Raw genomic sequence first — 14,563 nt, 5'->3', positions numbered from 1 at the left:
AACCCCAATCTGTACTAATGGCTCAGTATAAAATCTGAATTTGAGCAAAGAACCTTATTGAAATTCTACTCTACGAAAGTTACACCTAGTGCTGGTTTTGTAAGCACTGCTACCTTAATGTACTTAACACAACACTGGCATTCAGAATAGACTTAATAATTAAGAGAAGACATGCCCCAAGTAAGTTTTACCATAACAAAAAAAAGTTTACTACCTTCAACTGTAAAGGGTATCATTAAATCTGTATTAATTAAAACAGTTATGGATATATGTAAAATAATTAAAGCAAAGTTAACTGACATAACTAACATTCTCAATGATCACTTTATGATTTGAAAAGTAAAAACAAACACACACATGCTTAAGACAACAATATTCTTACACAGGAAAAGAGCATTATGGCAAGAATCCATATTTTCGAGTCTGAAAATTTTATTTAGACAAGATCAGCTTTTGTTTAAGAGTAAACCCTACTGGTTTTCAAAGGAAAAAACTTTTCAATCCATAAATTCCTACTGATTCAGATTATTTTCATGCGGTAAATATTTTTCTGCTATTTAAGTAGCTCAAAATCTCACTTAAAAAATGTTTAAACAACTCCAAAAGGTTTGATTAGCATGGGGATTTATGATATTAATCTTACTATGAAAATTTTAAACCAGTTTAGCTAGGATATGTCAGTATGTTATTTAATGCCCTTTATCCCTACCTTTAAAGATTGTTAAGTCTTAGAAAGGAAGGAAGTGGGACAGGGAACAGACATAGAAGAGTGAAGGCCCCTCTCTCTCTCTTTCAGGTTTTGCCATTACCATTCTGTGTGGAGTGGTTTCAGGACGAGGCGACCGCACACTTCTAGCCAGAAATCGGATGACCTCAAAACCACACCTCATTTCAGGCTGAGGCCTCATGTCTTTCGCTTAGAGCTAAAAATAAAAATACATGTGAATGAACAAATGATCATGAAATGAAATTTCTAACATGACACTAAATTATAAAATATCGGAAGCCATTTTTTAATTCCAGAAAAATGAAAATATACATAATTCCAGTCACAATCCTATTTTAAATGGAAAGATGGCCCTTTTATCCTGCTGGCTATTGGGAATAATAATGATAATTTAATTTCAAGTTGGGTCCATAAAGCTAGAGCAGTATTTTATTCACTTCCTGGGATTATGGCACATTTATTTTTTATAGTCAAATATAACAATATCACTAATGAAGGTAATGAAATTAAAACAGCAATTTCACTCTTCTCCTATAGATGCAAACCAAGTCAAGAAAGTACAACACTGAGCCATACCAAATACATAATCTGAAGAAACATGTTTTTGTGTATTCAGAATTCCAGTTCCAATAGCAATGCTCCAAAGTGTGTGATAATTAACCTGCTTCTGCAATAATCCAAAGAAAGACACTCACTCATTCACCAATAGGAAACAAGTGCTACAAGTCAAATGCAGCACAACAGATGGGGGACTCCAACCTGGACTGCAAGACTGCAGCCCTGGTGTCCGCATACAACTGTGTCATCACATATCAGCTACCAGGTGAGCTGTTTCCACCAGAGGTAGGAAGGCAAAAGGACAGGCATGTTACCTTTGTAAGCCTAAACACGACAGTCTGTAGACTCTGAAAGTAAAGTCCACCGAGAACCCTGAACCTTTACGCTGTCGATAAGGGACCTCTTTGGTGCCAAGTTTATGTTTTCAAATCCTATTATTAATCCTGAACGTTAACTCCTTATTTGGAGAATGCTGGTAGTTTTGATCCCAAACATAATGCCTCAGGCTATTTTGAAAGGTTAAATCAGCCAAGAACTTTCAAAAATCACTTACTACTATAGTATTCCATTCAAACGAAAATCTAATTTAAACTCAAAGATTCTTCTACCAAAGTTACACTTAAAGAATTGGCCCTAAGTAGAGTAAAATGAAGACAGATATCTTATAGATTTTTATATCATTCACATATATCCATTAATTATAATTCATAAACACTGATTATTGTTCATTTCTCTTCTGAGTTTATGTATACCAATGAAATTCTTTAATTTTGCCAGGATATGACACATTGTTATAAAACATCAAATTTATGCTCCTGATTCAATTTGGCCCCATCTTCAATGTAATAAACACATTTGTAAGTTAGTTTTTCTTCCAGAATTTTTTTAGGGAGTCCAACTAATTTCAGGATCTAAACAAATATTACAAAGCCATACGTTTCAATTTTGAAGTCATAAATCTCAGGAACTGTGCTTTAAATTAATATACTGTAATTTATGCTTAAGTATCTAAAATGATGAAGAACTGTGAGGAATCCTATCTAGGTTCTGATCATCTTGTGGTTTTAATCAAATCAGAGCTTGAGGTGTTCATTTCCTACTGATATTCTTGGGGAGATTCTACAAGTTTTATACTCCGAGTTTTACTCAAATTTTAAGTAAGGAAAATTTGAAACTACGCTGGTTTTATTTAAAGCAAACATCCAATTCCTCTTCCTTCACCAAGTGCTCGCTAAGCCCTTTCTGTCTGCAGTACATTTTTGAGAAAATGTAATGAAGTAAAAAGGGCAGGCATGTTACCTCTTAACATGACTTTTTCTACTTCAAGCTTTTTTATTTATTTATTTTTATTTATATATAACATTGGAATGCATTACAAAAATTCTTAGTACATATATAAAGCTCAATTTTTCATATCTCTGGTTGTATACACTGCATAGTCATACCAATTCATGTCTTCATACATGTACTTTGGATAATAATGATCATCACATTCAACCATCATTAATTATCCCCTGCCCCCTCCCATCCCTCTGCCCTATCTAGAGTTTGTCTATTCCTCCCATGCTCCCTCTCCCTATCCCACTATGAATCAACTCCCTTATATCAAAGAAAACATTTGGCATTTGTTTTGGGGGGATTGCCTAACTTCACTTGGCATTATCTTCTCTAACTCCATTCATTTACCTGCAAATGCCATGATTTTATTCTCTTTTATTGCTGAGTATAATTCCAAAGTGCATATATGCCACATTTTTTTATGCATTCATCTACGGAATGGCATCTAGGTTGGTTCCACAGTTTTCCTATTAGCTATTGTGAATTGTGCTGCTATAAACATTGATGTGGCTGTGTCCCTGTAGTATGCTGTTTTTAAGTCCTTTGGGTACAGACCAAGGAGAGGGATAGCTGGGTCAGATGGTGGGTCCCTTCCCAATTTTCCAAGGAATCTCCATACTGCTTTCCTTATTGGCTGCACCAGTTTGTAGTCCCACAAGCAATATGTAAGTGTGCCTTTTCCCCATATCTTCAACACCACTTATTGTTTGTAGGCATAATAGTTGCCATAAATGTTCATCATCATTACTTTAACATTTGTTTACTCCAAAACCCCAATGTCCTCACCAACAGAGAGCCTACAGTTTAAGCTACAGTTCTTCTTGGGTCATACTGCCACCATACTAGAGGCTCCAAGTGCTTCCCAGAGCTCCCATCTCCCCCTCAGACCTACCAGCCTCATCCCTGCTACAGTCACAGCTTAACTATGTTCCAACCACTTTGTGTTTTGCTCAAAGTGAGCCACAGTCCACAGTGACAAATACTGTAGCAATTCCACGAGACAAGTTTCAGTTCCAGAGCTTTCCCCAGCTGCACTCTGGTAGGGGCCTGTGGTGAAGCAGTGCGACCGTGCTGTCTGGAAGACCCCCTTCGGCTCACATCTCTACCCACAGCCTTCAGTTACAGTAAGCAAAACCTCCATTGGGTTTTACAAGGAGTGGTATGAAGTCTTCCACCTGACAAGATCAAGAAATTCTAATGAGTTACTTCTAAATTTGACAAATAACAGAATGGAATTTCTATAAAAACAATCCTTATTTCAACATACACTGAATACAATGTCAACCATTCTCCAGAAAATGAGCAAAGCTAGCCCCTGCCCCATGCCGCAGCTGACACACAGTCCTCTCTCGGCTCCTCACCCAAGCAGAAGCCAGCAGCTTTCTTACCTTATGTGGGAGACTAACTCAACATTCACCTTGCCATCTGTATACAACACTAAGCCCAACACATTCACCAGTCAGAAAAACCTCAAATTTAAGGATTCTGTGGGAGCAAGACAGAGGGCTCAGAAACTGGCATGGAAACAAATAGCTAGCCATTTGGAAGACAACCCTACTGCTTAAGCCAAAGTATGTTCCAAACACAGCACATTAAAAGTAAAATAAATAAATATACTTGAAGAAAACATGGGTAAAATGTTCAAAAATACCTTTTGAAGCACAGGAAGGACTTTAACAATGATGTTAAACCTAGAAGTCAAAAAAGGATATAATTGTTTGTTTGTTTGTTTTTTAAGGCAGAATACCATACCAAAAAATACATAAAAACAAAACAAACTGAGAAAAATACTTGTAGCCAATATTAATAAAGACAAGAGTTTTTAGAATTTGCCAAAACAAGGCAAACACCCAATGAAATATGTGCAACAACTACAGATAATTCACCAAGGGGAAAAAGATGACCAATAACTATATGAACACACTTTCAAAACCATTCAAAACTAAAAGAAACCCACTCCAAAATGAAATGCCAGCAGACTGACAGGGATCATCAAAAGTGTGGGGACACAGAACAAAGGGTAGGTATTTCAGTTCTTGGCAGACTTTTTTTATCCCAGTAGCCACAAGGATGATCTGAGTGGTGCTGAATTAGCCCAAAACATCAGTTAAACACAGGGATTTTTACACAAAGCAAATAAAAATGTACTCTCCTATTCTTGTACTAAATTGCCAAATCATCTTTTTTCTATTATTATGTTATAAAATTTAAATGCTACTGATAAAATTCTTATCCTTTTCATGTTCTGTTTAAAATGGCTCAAAGATCAGACTGTATATTTGAAGCTCAAAGTGTCTATACATCAGAATACTTCTACCTTCCTATGTCTGGTTCTCTTGGTAATAAATCAGGATGTTTTACAGGCCTTTGATGCCTCAGTCCTGCTAACCGAAATGAACTGCGTTCTCTAAAAGAAATTATTAAACTAACAACTAGAACAGCTTATAAGTGGGTGGCATATTCCAACCATGATGAAAACAAAAGTACCTGTCTCCAGGCCATAGATGAGAATCCCACAGTCTTAATACAGCATTGCCCATGATAAACTTATGCTCCAGGAAGTGGACACCACAGTGTTTCTCACATTAACCTCACAATGGTCAGTAACTGAGACTTTTTTTTTTTTTTTTTGAAGTTCCCAACAACAAGGCAACAAGCATGACCATTTGGGCCTATCATAGGAAATTAACAACAGGAATGACCACTGAACATATTCATATTTTCCTAGTTCCATCAGTAACTGTCCCAACACAAAGGAGGGCAGCCAAGAGGACTTTCTAAGAGAAGCTCCCTTCCCTCTTGAGGCTGTACTCCTTCCCTGCCTGAAAGCAACATCCTCCAGTCCCAAGGCTCACCCTTGCTCCATTCTGCACCAGTCCACATCTCTCCTCCAGGGACACATCCATCAGTTATGGAAAAGGTGAATGGCCACAGTAAATCCACAATGACAAATTTACTCTTCTAAACTGAATTGACCAATTAGTAGTTTTTAAATTTTTGCCTTAGGAAAATCTTCAAGTATATACAAATAGAACAGAACAGTGAAGGACTATGGATTTTCACCCTATTTAACAATTATCAATATTCTGTCATTTCTGTGTCACCTACAACTCCACTCACTCCTCACCCCACAATTCAATAGCAATTATTTGCCTTTCCCACCTGAAGTAAAATTACAACTAAGTAATATGGGTTTGTGGTTATTGTTGCTTTTATCATCTTAACCATCTTTAAGCGAACAGTTCAATAGGATTAAGCACATTAACATGTTATATCATCACCATATCCATCTCTACAACTTTTTTCATATTGCAATTTGGATGCATTCCTCTTCCCTTTAGCTTCTGTTAACCTCCTTTCTACTTTCTGTCTCTGTAATAACATAGAACCTCAAAAATGGAATCATACAGTGCATCTCTGACTGGCTGATTTCACTTAGCATGATACCTTCAAAGTTCACGCCTGTGGTGATATTCCATTCATGCATCAATGGACACTTGGGCTGCTCCCAACTTAGGCTCTTATGCATAATGCTGTTATGAACATGGTTGTACATCTCTCTTTAGGTCTTTGCTTTCAATTTTGGGGGGTATATACCCAGAAGTGGAATTGCTGAGTCATGTGGCCATTCTATTATTCATTTATTGAGGGACCTCCATATTGTTTTCCACAATAATGCCCGTTTACATTCCTATCAACAGTGCACAAGGTGATAATCTTATCTTTAAGGCAACTAGCACTTGAAAACAATTTGGGGTATAAGAAGTGTACTCAATACACATTATCTATGTAGTTAGCTTAATACTAAAAATATTAATAATGCAGGACTTTAGAAGACACAAAAAGTAAAAATGTAAACATAATGGAAAGCTATCTGAGGCTCCCAACGGAAAACTAACCTAAAACAACTGAGTATTCAAGTAGCCTTCACATACCAGCTACATAAGTAGGCAAACTCAGATTTGTTGATGTTCTTATCATGGGCATAAAAATAAACACTAGTTCCAAATAACAAAAATGGCCTAACAAACTATCTGTAAGAACTTAAAAAAGTCAAATAACAACTTTTGGGAAAGATTTTGTTTGTTTGTTTGTAGTGCTGGGGCTTCAACCCAGGCCTACCTTTGAGCCACATCCCCAGTTCAGGAAAACTCTTAAAATATCATCCACCTATACCTCCTAGAACAACACTGTTTTAAGTCAGCATTCTACAGTTCCCCCTCAAATAAACAACTACCCATGGGCATCATCTTCTAAAGTCTGACACTACGTAGTGCTAGTACTGTTATGTTCCCAGGGGTTTTGAAAGCTAGGCAACAAAAATGGAACAGTATGGAACTATTATCTAACAATGGAATAAACAAAATTTATTAATTCTATGTTACAATTTAAGTATTTCAAATTCAAAGGACACAATATCCTGCACAATAACAAAACTGTTCATAAAAGCTATCAATTAACCATAAATGTTTATTTTTGAAGCCTCAATTCTGCTACACTGATGTATGTATTTACCTTGCACCAGTACCAACTACAATATTTTTATAATAATCAGTGTCCAAGTTTTCTCCTTTATTAAATTTAAAAGAAGTATAAATATATATGTATTTTTTCTTAACAACTTGGTTTAAGTTGCCAACAACCATCTCATTGCAGACCTTATGCTCTTACTGTAAAGTTAAACTTGGATGACGGTACCTTTAGGACCATCTTCTACATACAATCTGAAGCCTGTTAGTTTCCTCAACAATACCATCATCAAACTCAAAGTAGATCCAAGAAGAGACATAATCATAGCTGGTACATATGATGACTAGAAACTGTGCAGAGTTTAAGATACATTGCTATAAAAGAGGCCCTTTGTATCCAAGGTTTCTGTAACCGTGGACTCAACTAATGGCAGAGCAAAAATCACTGAAGAAAAATTGTACTGAACATAAACAGACTTATTTTCTTGCCATTATTTCCTAGTCAACATAACAACTATTTATATAACATTTACATTGTACTAGGTATTTGAAGTAACCTACAAATAATTCAAAGAATCACTCAGAAGATTGGGTAATTTTTATGCATATACTACACTATTTTATACAAGGGACTTGAGGATTTTGGTATCACCTAGAACCAAACTCCCTTAGACACTGAAGGTCCTGAATACATAAATATATATATACATAAATATATATATATATATATATATATATATATATATATATATATATACACACACACACACACACACACACACACACACACACACACATATATATATTAATATCTTTACTTTGGCTTTTTTAAAAGGTTGAAACTCCATGAAGAACATAACACTAACACCGCTACCCTCCAAAAAAGGACCAAAAAGAAAAAGAAAAAAACCAACCTATTCTTCTTTTTGTTGATTGGCAGATACTACCTGGAAAAAAATGCACTGCGACAGTTCTTCATGTTTCAGTTGTCTCCACCACCAAGTACCAGAACTGATGCTCTCCTCTCTTTTCTGGGACTCCTCTTCCCTCATGCTGTCCATGGCTTAGCACCTTAGTATCTACTCAGATGATCCTTCCTCAGGGAGGACCATCCAGACACACCAAACAAAAACAGCTCTGCTCACTGATTCCACCCCAAACAATCTGCAGCCCCTTCTTTATCCTGTGTGAGCTTTCTTGATAGCACAATTTACTACCAAAGACTGTACTCTGACTTATTTATTTTCTATCTTCCCTCCTAGAATGATTCTAATTTCTTGACATTTACATATAAAACTGTATCATTCAAGGGGGAGAAAAAAACTTCAATACAATTCTACATGAAGAATTCATTTTACCAATATGGGAATTGAACCCTCCATCTGCTAAACAGTAAGCCAGGACCTGGCTATAGCTAAGTTTCTACCCTTAATCTCAGAGGGACTCTCAAGATCATATAACTCAGAGCTTCAAGGCCAGCTCAGTGTGAACACAGCCACACTTCAATCAAACACAGAACGTAACTGGCTATAAACAAGCACTCATTTCTTGAAGTACAGAGTCACAGGCAAAAGCTGAAGATAATTATTACAGAGGCTCCTCAACACAATTAGAATAAAAATCTCTGTCAAAGCTCAAGAAACTACACTGACTGTTCAACTGACCAAGCAACTGTAAAAACTAAACTCTTTGAGTGCAACAACACTTTAGGGTTGGCTGAGGTGAACATAAATGAAAAGAAAAAAGCTAAAAACACAGGGGTATGTGGGTAGCACAGGAAGCCCACCAAGGGGATGCTGAACACAAGAAGAAGAGAGAAAGCAGGCCATGAATAAAAACTCATTGAAAGGATAGCTACTACATAATTTCCAGGGCCTAGTGCATAATGAAAATGAAGGGCACTTTTAAAAATGATTATGAACCTCAAGATGGCAACAAGAACCTGTTAAACGCGGCATGGGCCTTATGTGAGCACACAGCAAGAATGGAAATGCAGAATCAAGCCATCCACAAGTATACAGGAGACCTTCACAGAGGCTGTGGACACCCAGGCCCAGCAATGTCCAGCTATGTCCTCAGACTTGCTTGGGAGCTGGAGGAAGATATACTTTTAAATCAAGGGGAGGGGAAAGGATAACTGCATTAAGATCTTAAAAACACATTTCTGTGGTCGAGTACAAGATTAATTACCAGAACAGATGGGCACTTACTTAAGGCAGGAAATGGAATTGATAAGTTTTGTTGCAGGGTCATAATGAAGATGTTCTGGAGTCTGTCACTACCCAGGAAAGATCAATATGGCTCCCTGAGAGCAAGATGACAAGAACCCTATACATCAGATCTGAAATGCCTGACATAAAGAGAGACAGGAGAGAGATGCCAAAGACAGATTCTTCCCTATGCACTAACTGCTCAGGGTTAGTCACTGTTTAAAAAGAAAGAAAGAAGGAAAGAAGGGAAGGAGGGAGGCTGGGTTATTATCAAGGAAAGAGATGGAGTCTGGAGTTAGAAAGCAGAAAGTTTCCTAACAGAATGAATCTTGGGAGAGTAAAGTTTAAAACTAGGAAGTTAAAAAAGAAGCCTACAAAATTCCCAGCTATGTCACCATTCCAGATGATACAACTTCTGAAATGTTATGATATATTCAACCAAGACTGCCATGTTTTTAATCACCTACATTAAATTTATTTTCCTGAGAGCTTAAGCCAAAGAAGCTTTATTAGAAAGAAAACATATATGGAAGTTTCCAAGCAAGTTTCACAACACTACATTGAAAGCATTCCCTGCTTCCCATGCTGTGCACATCTGGGCCACATTAGGAATGAAACTTTAATTTAAATCTTCCTGCCTTATTTCTAACATAAAACAAGACAACATTAAGACACGACCAGTAAGAACGACTTAAATCTGATGTCTCTGTCTAGAGGAGGTTCCCAGCTGGTGTGACGCAGTGCTATTTTATAAGTTCTGCAACAGAAGTCACTGCTTGGTACAAAAGAGACACCAACCTCCTAAGGTTTGTGGCTTTAACTGGGTGCCATCAGACATGACTGTTATTGGCTTTCTTCAACCTTCCTCTATCTCTAAGAACCCTGCTTGGGTTTCCACCACTGTGCTCATTGGAACCTGCCTCCAGAAAACAACAGATTTTGCAAGCAAAGCAGCAAAAGAAGACAAAGCTGTATAAAGCCAACCAAAGTAATAGGGCAGGGTGCACAGAATTTCTTGATAGAGCAGAACAATTAAAGAAGCATCTAAGGATAGAGAGAAAACCAGGAAAACAGTGAAACATGGACAACCAAGTCCAGCTGATGATGAATCACAGGAATGGGGAAGGAGAATCAGGTGATCCTGAAACAAAGAAACTGCAGAATCCATTTTAAGATGTTACTGATATAAAGTAACCAAATGAAAATGGAGTGATGCTGCCCTCTTGAAGGAGCCAAATAAGCACTCAAAGAGGCTGTGAAATTGCTATTAAATCTCATCATTACATGGCACCATGGAAAGGATCCCTATTATTTGGGCCACCTAGTACACAAAAATGTTATTTGGTCATAGCTGTAGCAACAGAAGGAAACAACTCAACATTTTGTTCAGATCTTCTCCTGACCTTGTTTCTATGTGGCTATGTGAAAGTGAAAACTTGTAAGTACTTACTCCAACTTGCCAGAGAGACAAGACTTCCACTATTTTCACTGATGAAATGGACCCTCTGTGTGGTTCAGTCAAAGTGAACACAGAATTAAGATAGAATTTCTACTTCAAACCTAAGAGGGAGGTGCGGACAATGATAAAAATAAGGTTTTGGGAGCTACAAATATACCCTGTGTTCTAGATTATGTCATTGGTTGAACATTTGAGAATCAAATTTATATTCCTTTGTTAGAAGACCATGCCTATGCGGCAATGCTTTTGTTTGATCTTTCGTTTCTGGGGATTTGGGGGCGGAGGGTACTAGGGACTGAACCCAGGGGCACTTTACCACCGAGGTATGCACCCACCCCTGTAATTTTATTTACTTTGAGACAGGGTCTAAGTTTCTCAGGCCCTCACTCAATTGCTGAGACTGGCCTTGAACTTGTGAGCCTGCTGCCTAAACCTCACAAGTCATTAGAATTACAGGAGTTGCTGGGATGATAGACTTCTGTCACTGTGCCCAGTCTGGGCAGCAATGTTTAAACTGCACTTGGACACCACTTTGGACAACCTAACAGAAGCAGACTTCTGAGAACTGGGAAGAAAACCAGTGGTACTTCAGAGGTATGATGATGGTATCAGTGTAGGTACACCAGTTAGAGAAGTGGAGTTTCTCATTTCCAAAAGGCCTGTGGACCCATCTGAGCTGATTCTAACATCCCCGATGAGCTCTAAAACCCTACTGTCCTGGATCTCAGAACCACTGAAAGGACATGAATAGACATCCCTGAATATTTTTATACATCTCACTTCAGAGTTCCTTTAAGGTTTTTTTTTAATATATATATTTTTAAGTTGTTGATAGACCTTTATTTATTTTATTTATTTATATGTGGTGCTGAGAATCAAACCCAGCCTCACGCATGCCAGGCAAGTGCGCTTACTGCTGAGCCATAGCCCCAACCCCTCATTTAAGTTTTATAATGTATTTTCCTCCGTTATCTAGTAAATGCTCTAATTAACAATAATTGTAATATAATGGGTTATAAGGAAATGAGCAATGTGTGACTGACATAAAAACAAATTACCCAGTAAAGAATATTTAACATTTATAGATGTACAAATATTTTCAAAATTTTTGAGTGATAGTCTTTGCAAGGAGCATTTATAATTTTCTTTCTACTAAAATAAGGCTTTACCATTTTGGGGAAAAAAATCTTAAACATTCTCCTTAGTGTAAAATTTATTTACTGTACTAAAAAAATTTAAATGATAAGTCTCCTTACTCTCAGGAATGGTCAATAAAACAACAAGAGTACTGTGGTTAATTTAGATTCTGAATTGTATTGTAGCCAGTGTCTTATTGATTTGTAATAGGCTGATTTTTTTTCTGGGGAGGTCTAATTTCTTTAAGGGCAGCAAGCTTTTATATTTAAAAGTGATACCTTTCACTGTGTGGTCTCAAGAGAAGGACTTTCCAAATTAGGCATTGTCTTTACCTTAAAGAAGAAAACTGCCTATTTCAGTGTCTTTTTGAAGCAAGACTGACCAAACAGGTGGTAAGTATGCATTTTTAAAATAAGTGTCACATACTGTAATGTGAAACTTTGCTAATAAGAAAATGGATTCTCTTTGGATTATGGAAAGTTTCTTCTGTGTTTCTAGGGAGGTGTGTGTGTGTGTGTGTGTGTGTGTGTGTGTGTGTGTCTGTCTGTCTGTCTGTCTGTCTGTCTCAAGGAACAGTTTGTCCAAGCCATATATATTTCTTTCTTTCTTTTTTCAGGCCATATATATTTTCAAGATAATGCTTCAAGAAAGCTTTAGAAATGACATCCTATTTAATCGTAAAATATAAACATGACATTATTTTAATATCTTCAAGTAAATAATCTGAGGATATTGCACGCTAGTTGTGCCTTGTATACCTGCACTGGCTATATATGAAAAAGGTTATTAAGTTAGCTAGAATGAAAGAGATTCCTTAATTACTACAAAGTTCTACCTTGCAATGCTACAGTAACCTGCATTTTAAAATATATTTGCACATTTTAGGTATCACACTATATGGCGGCCTTTGGGTTTTCTGTACTATGTTTTTGTTGATATTAAATGAAAATCACAGGCCTGAAAAACAATTTGATGTTTTTGCTGATGTTGAGAGCCACAGCCGAAGGGGCCCCAGCAAACTTTCAGACTGCCAGCTGATGATTGGCTCACAGCGCCCCCAGCAACATCTAACTGATTGGCTCCTCTGCGGTGATGCTCATTGGGCTGTTTTCCTGCCCTTTCAGGCCACGGAACTGCTCATTGGGGGACTTTTTTGGCTCTTCCCATGCGACCCAGCCAATCGGCCTCAAGAGCAGGAGGATTGTGGGAGGTGGAGAGGCTGGTGGGTTGGGGAGAGGCTTGTGGGAAGCTGGTGGTGGCAGTTGGGCTCTGAAGGTTTTCCTGAGGAGCTGTTTTGTTTGGCGTGTGTGGTTCTAAAAATAAAGTTCGTTTCTTTAGACAAGTGGCTCCTGAATTGTGCCCAGCCAGACTGCAGCAGCTAATTCAGAGTAAATAAAAAATACTCATTTTCTTGCCGGGTATAGTGGTGCACACGTGTAATTCCAATGGCTCAGAAGGCAGAGACAAGAGAATTGCAAGTTCAAAGCAACCCTCAACAACTTATCAAGGCCCTAAGCAACTAAAGGCCCACTGACAACTAAAAAATAAAGAAGGAAGAGGGGGGGAGGGAGGGAGGGAAGGAAGGGGGGAGGGAGGGAAGGAAGGGAGGGAGGGAAGGTGGGGGAAGGCAAGCCAGCTGGCTCAACTGGTTCAGCCTAGCAAATATCCCAAAATCCAAAAAATCTCCAAAATCTGAAAACATTTCTGATATCAAACATTTTGTATAAGGGATACTCAGTCTCTGTTTACCTTCTCTTTTTCATCCTGAAATTCAAAGGGTAAAGAGACATCAATTTAATAATAAACTCCTTATTTTAACGTCAATAATGTACTCTCAACTTAGGAAATTAAATAGCACAAAACAATTGTAAAAAATGCCTGCTGCTATTATTATTTTACAAAATATTATCATTTCATTGTGTCCCTAAAACATCCACTATTAGTAAGACTATAATAAATGCTCCATTTTCCAAAAGGAAAAACTAAACCAAAAAGATTATTTAAGTATCTGCAATAAGGCAGATCTGACATCTATCAATGACACCTTCTTCTTTCCATAATCAATGCATCTGTCACTACTGAAAAGAACATTTATACTAAAACTATTATTTCCCCTCTCGTCCTCTCTGGAAATGATAAAGCTAGAGATGGAATATCCAGAGAAAGGAAAATGGGCTCCTTCAGGTGAAGGAGAAGTCAATTGGAGAAGTCAAGCTCCAATTCCACCCCTCAATGGAAGCCAAGGTCCTTGGAGAGCAAAGAAGATAATAACTGGAATGATACGTGCATCTAGCTCCTTTCAAGTCTCAACTCTGGATTACTTGATTATTGTTCTTTTAAAATGGAAAAAGCCTAACTCTTCCGGTGACAAAGGCTCTAAGTTATCTGTTCCAGAACTTCCCCAATGTTGGTATCCCAACTCATTAAGTGAAAAAAAATTGTGGGGGGGGGGGGTTACCAGGAATTGAACCAAGGATATTTGACCACTGAGCCACATCCTCAGCCCCATTTTATATTTTATTTAGAAACAAGATCTGAGTTGCTTAGCGCCTCACTTTTGCTGAAGCTGGCTTTGAACTTATGATGCTCCTGCCTCAGCCTCCTGAGCCACTGGGATCATAGGCATGTGCCACCGTGTCCTGCCAAATTTTGATTAACATCTTGA

At 37.7% G+C, this 14,563-nt stretch overlaps 1 protein-coding gene and 1 pseudogene across 1 annotated transcript in view; one reads left to right on the top strand and one right to left on the bottom strand.

Moving 5' to 3' along the window:
- The window catches only part of Xkr6 (XK related 6), a 245,607-nt gene that overhangs the window by 170,423 nt on the left and 60,621 nt on the right, over positions 1–14,563 (bottom strand). The gene's annotated exons all lie outside the window — the stretch shown is intronic.
- Positions 9,049–11,498, top strand: LOC143397274 (vacuolar protein sorting-associated protein 4B-like; annotated as a pseudogene).

This window comes from Callospermophilus lateralis, chromosome 4, assembly GCF_048772815.1.
Source record: "Callospermophilus lateralis isolate mCalLat2 chromosome 4, mCalLat2.hap1, whole genome shotgun sequence".
NCBI classification, from domain to species: Eukaryota; Metazoa; Chordata; class Mammalia; order Rodentia; family Sciuridae; genus Callospermophilus; species Callospermophilus lateralis.
The sequence above is the reverse complement of the archived record's forward strand: the minus strand, read 5'-3'. Positions and strand labels throughout refer to the sequence as shown.